Below are 8510 nucleotides of genomic sequence, written 5' to 3'. Positions count from 1 at the left end.
CCAAATTAGGAAAGCCATAAAAAAATGGAAAAGTTAAATATCCATATTTTTGTAAATCAATCTAAAAAAAGCCATAAATATATAAAAATTATAGGACAATTCTTCTATAGACCCGTGAACAGTTTAAGCCCTACCGGTAGGGCTCTTAGTGTTTCTCGACCCGTGAACAGTTTTCAACGCGACTTTTTTTTAATGACTGTGTATTTTGTAGCTATTTAGAGCATCCTGCAAATTTTCAGAAAATTCCGAATAATTTACAGTACCAAAACTAGGTTCAAACATGTTGTTTTCCACACGCATGAAAAAAATTAGTCATGCGTGCAACAACATGTTTGAACCTAGTTTTTGGTATTGTAAACTATTCGGAATTTTCTGAAAATTTGCAGGATGTTCTAAATAACTACAATATACACGGGCATAAAAAAAATCGCACCGAAAACTATTTACAAGTTGTAAACATTGAGAGCCCTACCCGTATGGCTTAAAGTGAAACTCCTATAGGAGAATTCCCCTATATATATATGTGGGAATATCGCGCCGAAAACTGTTCGTGGGTTGTAAACACTGAGAGCCCTACCTGTAGGGCTTAAAATGAAGTCTCTATAGGAGAATTCCCCAAAAATTATATATATAGGGGAATTCTCCTATAGGAGCTTCACTTTAAGCCCTACCGGTAGGACTCTCAGTGTTCTCAACCCATGAACAGTTTTCGGCGCAATTTTTTTTATGACCGTGTATATTGTAGCTATTTAGAGCATCCTGCAAATTTTCAGAAAATTCCGAATAGTTTACAATATCGAAAACTAGGTTCAAACGTGTTGTTGCACGCGTGACTAATTTTTTTTTATGTGAGTGGAAAACAATATGTTTGAACCTAGTTTTTGGTACTGTAAACTATTCGAAATTTTCTGAAAATTTGCAGATGCTCTAAATAGCTACAATATACACGGTCATAAAAAAAGGTCGCGCCGAAAACTGTTCACGGGTCTAGAAACACTGAGAGTCCTACCGGTAGGGCTTAAAATGAAGCCCCTATAAAAAAAATTGTCCTATATATATATTAAATGTACTGACTATACTAATTTGGGTCTATACCATTTTAGATTTCTTTAATTTAACTTAATTTCACAATGAATCTTATATTTTAAAAATGTATTGTTGGATCCATATTTTGCCCAACGAATAAAAACAGTCATTTTAAACTAATTTTGGTCAAAATAATTTGAAATATGACAACCTTATACTTACACTGGCAACTAATTGTTGAAGAAAAGTTATTTTTTTCTTAATTTTATTTTAAAAAAGTACAACTTTTCAAGCAATTTAAATATTTTTGCTGATTAATATCTTTTTTAAAAAGACACATAAATAATAAATAAAATATAAAAATACATATTATATGTATATATAAAGGTGAGTATAAAAAAAAGATTGAAATTAACATGAAAAAATTGACTAAAGTAAAAAATAATAAAAAAGATTTATTATTATATACATTTAAATGGAGTGTCTATATATTTTTAGGGCAAAAAATAAAACAATTTCCACTAGTACTTTCAATAATTAGGGACCTTTAATATGTTTTTAAAATTGCTTTTGTTGTCTTTTTTAATTTTAGAGAAATTTATATTTTTTACCCAGAAAAAAAGATTCTTATTTACTATCACTACTACAAAAATCACACGATAAGTCAGTTAAAAACCGACTTCTGAATGTTCATAAGTCGGTTGGGAACTGACTTCCCATGCAGTGACTTATGATGTAAAAACAATGTAGGTCGGTTGGCGCCAAACCGACCTCTGGTGTAAGACATGGTAGGTCGGTTGCACACCGACCTCTGGTGTATGACATGGTAGGTCGGTTTGGCGCCAACTGACCTCTGGTGTAAACTATGGTAGGTCGGTTGCACACCGACCTCTGGTGTAAAACAGGATAAGTCAGGTCACAACCGACTTATGGTGTATACATCTATTGTAAGTTTTAGTAGAACCGACTTATGATGTTTTATATTAAAAAGTGTATTATGCCCAAAAAAAAAATCATGCTTTTTTATACAAACAAACTGAACAAAACAAAACAGATATCACAGTGATATAAAATACTAGAATTTGAACTAAATATCCAAAATAACGAGTCTTAAGTTAATTACAAAATGACTCATATAAGCATTGTAATCTTAGACAACAAAAGTGTGTATATCTTCAAGAAAGTCTAGGTTAACATTGTAAGTATATCTCATTAAAAGTCTAAGTTAACAAAAGTGAGTGGACCTATGTAGTACTCATCAAATCCATGACGCATTGTGCCCATTCTTCACGTACTTCATTGATCTCATCCTTTGTGTAAGAGTTCTTCCCACCACACTAAAACAACATTCATTGTATGAGTTGAATTAATATACTTAATATTAAGGTAAAGGTAGAACTTTGATAATGAATATTTTCACTTACGTTACTAGTTAGCCATCGCATTGAAAACTCATTTGTCACGAAATCTTTCATCATCCTCATAACATAGAATCCACATTGTACTGATTGTAATGGTTGACGAGGACACTTAACAGTTCTCCACGCGACATCCTTAGTTTTCACATTATTTGTGCGTAAATGTTGAAAGACACTAAGCAATACAAACATAAACATTTAGATGTTGTTAATTTTTAAATGAATTTAAGAGTCTGTAGTTAATTGGTAAGATTTTTACCGAGAAATGAGAGATTTGATTTCATCTAGTGGAAAATTGTGAAGAGAATCCAGGAAATAACACAATTGGTGATCAAAATCAATTATTATAAGCATCCAATGCTTTCTAACAAAAACACAAAAACAAATCATTATTAATATTATATATATTCACTAACAAAATACTAAAAGTAAAAAACTTACCCCTTATGATATGGAAACAACCACATCTGACCCGGATTTGAATCAATCATACGCTTTGATACCCATTCAACTCATTCTTTTTTAGTGGATCCAACATTTGATAACCAAATTGGCTCAACAAAACGAAAAAAGTGACTGATCTCTCTTTTCACTAATTGGAAGTATAAAATTCTACATAAAAAATATATATAGCTTTATTAAATTTATAAAATACGTCATCTACAAACTTATGATTATTTTTAAAATATTTGATACCTGATATATAACGATACACATGATGCTCCAATCTCTTCCATTAAGCCAACGTGGACTATATCTTCTTGTGAGATGTATAAATCATTTTCATGGCCTAATATCTCGAAATCCATCGGAACTTTGACCATGAAACTTGGCTCCACATACTTCACGGTAGTTAATAGACACTTGATAAATTGAGGAACCCCACTAGGAATCTTGAAGAGTATCGGGGCACTAGCTTTACTTGACACTACTTCATTTTCACTAGGAAGTCTTTGGGAAGGATGAGACTTCTCTTGTGTCATTGGGGCATTAGGTATTGGTGAACTATTCCTTTTTTGCTTCTTTGACTTCTTAGGTAGCTTCAACATGAAAGTAACACATGTTAGTCATGAAAAATGATTTAATCACTAAATATAGTTGTTTCTCAATATCTTACCAAATCTGAATCGTAAGGAATGATCATATGAGATGGCCACTCAACATAGTGCCCAACAGCTTGACGTACTAAAGAAATCTCATCCCCAATAGGAAACATAAGTTTAGCATCTTCATTGCAACACTCATCCACTTGCACACGATAGTTACCCTTTCTTAATTCAACACAATGAATTTTTTCGCTTGTTGCCATTATTCGTCCAATAGCAACAGTATCACCATTTTCTGACAATAATCTAGACTTCTGATTATCCTACAAGTTCAATATGAGGACAAAATAATATTTATGTTATAATAGATATTTTCTTCAATAATAATATGAATAGGTAAAGAATAAAATACCTTTGAAGAAACTAAAGACTCATTTACCACCTCCATTGGTGTAGGGGTCACACTTGTTGGTGAAACTATCGTAGGCAAACTCACTTCACTTCCTTTTAATGATGAAATTTGGTTTGCTAATTCTATAAACTTTGTCAAAAACAACTCTCGTTCTTGTTCTCGTTCTTCTCTTTCTCTTTCTCGTTCTCGTTCTTCTCTTTCTCGTCTTCTTTCTACTTCAAATTGTTCAGCTTGACTACGTAGTCTTTGCTCAAAGGATTGCTCTAACTTTTTAAAGCCATCTAAGTATTTTTGAGTTTGGTGTTGAAATTGAAATTGATATTGTTGAAGTCCACTAAAACCTCCTGCTGGCTTCAAAAAGTAGTCTCTTTGTGTAACACCACGACTTTGGCCTCTTACTCTACCAGGATGCTCCTTTTTTCCTAACACTTGTGTCAATATATCGTTTGTCCCAACTTCTACAAGTGTTCCCTCATTTCTCTTATCTAGAAGGTCATCCTACAATATTTAATTTCATAAATTTAGTAATGAAATATAATGAAGGATAAAAAAAAATCCAAGTTAGTTTACAACATACAATGGCATCTTCTATAAGCTTGTCACACTCATTTACATAATTTCCTGATGCATCTTTCCTTGCCTCCTTCCAAAGTATAGATCGATCTATTGGCTCATCTGTGCCTAATTTAGTTTGCTACAACAAAATAAAACTCAATTAGTTATTTATTAAACCATTACAAAAATTAAAATCAATAGTAAAAGCTCACTTACAAGGTCAATTTCTATTTCTTTATAACTGCGCCGTGATGAGCGATGAGGATACTCCAAAGCAGCACGCCTCTCTTTTTGTTTTTTTACTAAATTCCTAATTCAATTGGAATAATTTAACTTTTCAATAAATTAATATATGAATAAAAAAAATTGAAACTTGGTATTGTACACTTACTTGAAATTCTTTACTTTTTCTTTTGGTGACGAAGTTTTTCCATTCCTCCTCAGGAATGCTATATCTTTTTGGAGGCAGATCTAATGCAGTGGGATTTGCTTCCAATAAATCTAGGTTGTTAAGGTAAGGAGCTACAAATCTTCTGGTAAAAAATGTTTTGAATGCCCTCCACTTGATGCCTACTGAACTTAACACTTCCTTTCTCATTCCCTCATTAAGATGAAAAGCTAGCTACAAAGTTTAACAATACAAGTTAGTGTAAATAATAATATACAAGTTTAAAAGATTACCTTCAGTCTATGAACCTTACATTTACATCTTTCCAAACATTCTCCAAAGTTGTAGCAGGAGCATCATGCCAATTATCATATGTAATTGACACCATTGACTTTGCTTGCATCCCCAAATAGCATTGTAACGCTCTCTCCGGAGTTCCAATTGATTGCCCTCTCTTGTTAAACCTTAAATTTATCTTTATTCCTTTGATTTTGTCAGCAATTATTTTTGCCAATCGCACTATCCCCTTAGTTTGCCTACTTTTCTTCTTCTTTGTTGTAGGGTCTTCATTACCAGCCTCTTCTACATCGATACCTTCGTCTGCATTGTCTTCAACTACCTCTTCGAGATGCTCTTCAGGATGAACCATGATCCTATTAAGAAAAAATAAGCATAAAGATTAGTAAACAAAATAAACAAATGATAAGAATATTTTAAATACAAAGCCAATATGTTTGGTCTAGTGTTTATGGGGGTTGGGAATTGGGGTGAGACCTAGGTTCGAAGGTCCGAACCTAGGATCTCTTGTTATTGAGGCTTTTAGTCTCAATTAGGCACCAAGTGTGCCAACGATAAAAGAAAATATATTTTAAATACAAACTTACAATCCAAATTCCATCACAATCTCTTCGAACATATGGTCCAACTATTGATTCGATTCCCTCAAATTCATTGATATCTCCAATTTCTTTCTCAAAAGTTTGAAGTTCGCCAATCTCATAATCATCATCATCGCCTATGAATTTTGGTTGTGATGCAACCTATTTTGCGGGGATTTTTTCTTAGATTCTGAGTACGAAATTGATGTGGAATGGTTTGGTTGTGTCCATAGCATTGTGGACTAAAGTGTAGAGAAGAAGGAACCACAAGAAACCAGCCACAATAGGCCGGTACAAATTCGTGAACTTCCTTCGTAGTTTACGGTACCGATTATTTTTCATTTATGTTCTTAAGCATGGGAGTGAATTTGTGGGCTATTTTGTATGGATTTAATTAGTGTTGGGGGGACTAAAAACATACATTAAGGGGTTGGGATAGTTTAATATATGTGTTCTTAAGATTTGAGATGGTTTGATGGTGATTAAAGATTGAGAATGGTGGTTGGCCATGTATGGAGGTGCCACTTTGAGTGGTCACGGATGGAGGCCGATGGTGGTGGTTGTGGTGGCCGAATGGTGGTTATGGTGGTTAGAAGTGAAACCATGGCTGCCTAGGTGAGGAACCATGGAGTTGAGTTAGCCATAATTCTTTCTTTCTTTCTTTGCAATCAACGTGACCCTACTATTTCTATATCACACTATAATATACATGCATATATATATATATATATAAATATAAATATATATGTATATATGATCAAATATTTCTAATACCAATATATTGTAGGCCACTTTTAAAATAATAAACATAATAAAAATATCATATATTTTTCTCACACACCACGTTGTATAAATTGTATAAATTGTAGAGTATTCTTGAAGGAAAAACATAATTCCGAACCTATTTTGCAGGGATTTTTCTCTTAGATTCTGAGTACGAAATTCATGTGGAATGGTTTTTGTTGCGTCCATAGCATTGTGGACTAAAGTGCAGAGAAGAAGGAACCACAAGAAACCAGCCACAATAGGTCAGTACAAATTCGTGAACTTCCTTCGTAGTTTACGGTATCGATTATTTTTCATTTATGTTCTTAAGCATGGGAGTGAATTTGTGGGCTGTTTTGTATGGATTTAATTAGTGTTTGGGGACTAAAAACATACATTAAGGGGTTGGGATGGTTTAATATATGTGGTCTTAAGATTTGAGATGGTTTGGTGGTGATTAAAGATTGAGAATGGTGGCTGGCCATGTATGGAGGTGCCACTTTGAGTGGTCACGGATGGAGGCCGATGGTGGTGGTTGTGGTGGCCGAATGGTGGTTAGAAGTGAAACCATGGCTGCCTAGGTGAGGAACCATGAAGTTGAGTTAGCCATATTTCTTTCTTTCTTTCTTTACAATCAATGTGACCACTACTATATCTATATCACACTATAATATAAATGCACATATATATATAATTAGTTTCACTCAGGAATAGGAAAGCACAGTGAATCATGAAATCAAGCCGTTCCTGTGAAATATATATATATATATGAATAAATATCGGGTGATTGAGGAAGAGGCTAACCTGACTGAAGACTGCTGGTGAACAATGAAGGAGGCTGCCGAACAGAGCAGAGGTGAAGGTCGCTGTTGTGACCGGAGTAGAGGAATGAGAGGGTTGGGTTCCTGGCGGAATGAAGAATAAAGAAAAAAGCGGGGTGCATGGTGAAGAAGAAGAATAATACGCGGGATACTGCAAATTTATTTAGGCTTTTATTTTCAATGCCCTAATTTTAACATGGCAAGTCGGTCCATTAGCAACTGACATATGATGCAATATGATAAGTCAGTTCTAGAACTGACCTATGATGTAAAAATTAAACATATATGTAATATTAATAAGTATATATATATATTTTAATACTTATTTCACACCCAAATAAATTATATATATGTATTGTTTAAATAAATTAATATATTTTAAAATTCCAATAATCCAAAAAAAAATAGAGCATATTTAATAATATATATTTATAATTACATGGTAGGTCTGTTCTCACACAGCCTACCTACCATGTCACATGAGAAGTCATTTCCCTCACAACCGACTTACCATGTTATTTAAAAAAATTATTAAAAAGATACTCTCAATTGTTTTATAAGTTTTTTATTTTAAAATACAAATACTATTAAATAAAAATATTTTCTTATTTATAAAAATTAAATTAAAATTTATAATTATTAATAATTTATTTATTTATATTTCAAAAATTATAATATATATAATATTAATAAGTATATTTTTTAATACTGATTTTATACCCAGATAAATTATGTATATGTATTGTTTAAATAAATTAATATATTTTAAAATTTCAATAATATAAAACAAATTAAAGCATCTTTAATAATGTAATTTTATACTTTCATGGTAGGTCAGTTCTACACAACCGACCTACCATGTCACATGAGAAGTCATTTCCCACACAACCGACCTACCATGTGATCTAAAAAATTATTAAAGAGATACTCTAAATTATTTTATAAATTTTTTTAATTTAAATTATAAATATTATTAAATTAAAAAATTTTCTTGTTTATAAAAATGAAATAATTTTTTTTAATTACTGATAATTTATTAATTGAATTATCTTTCAAAAATTATAATATTTGTAATATTAATAATATATATATTTTATATACTTATTTTATACCCAAATAAATTATATATATGTATTGTTTAAATAAATTAATATATTTTAAAATTTCAATAATATAAAATAAATTATAGTATCTTTAATAA

The sequence above is a fragment of the Humulus lupulus genome, chromosome 1, assembly GCF_963169125.1.
Source record: "Humulus lupulus chromosome 1, drHumLupu1.1, whole genome shotgun sequence".
NCBI lineage: Eukaryota > Viridiplantae > Streptophyta > Magnoliopsida > Rosales > Cannabaceae > Humulus > Humulus lupulus.
The sequence above is the reverse complement of the archived record's forward strand: the minus strand, read 5'-3'. Positions refer to the sequence as shown.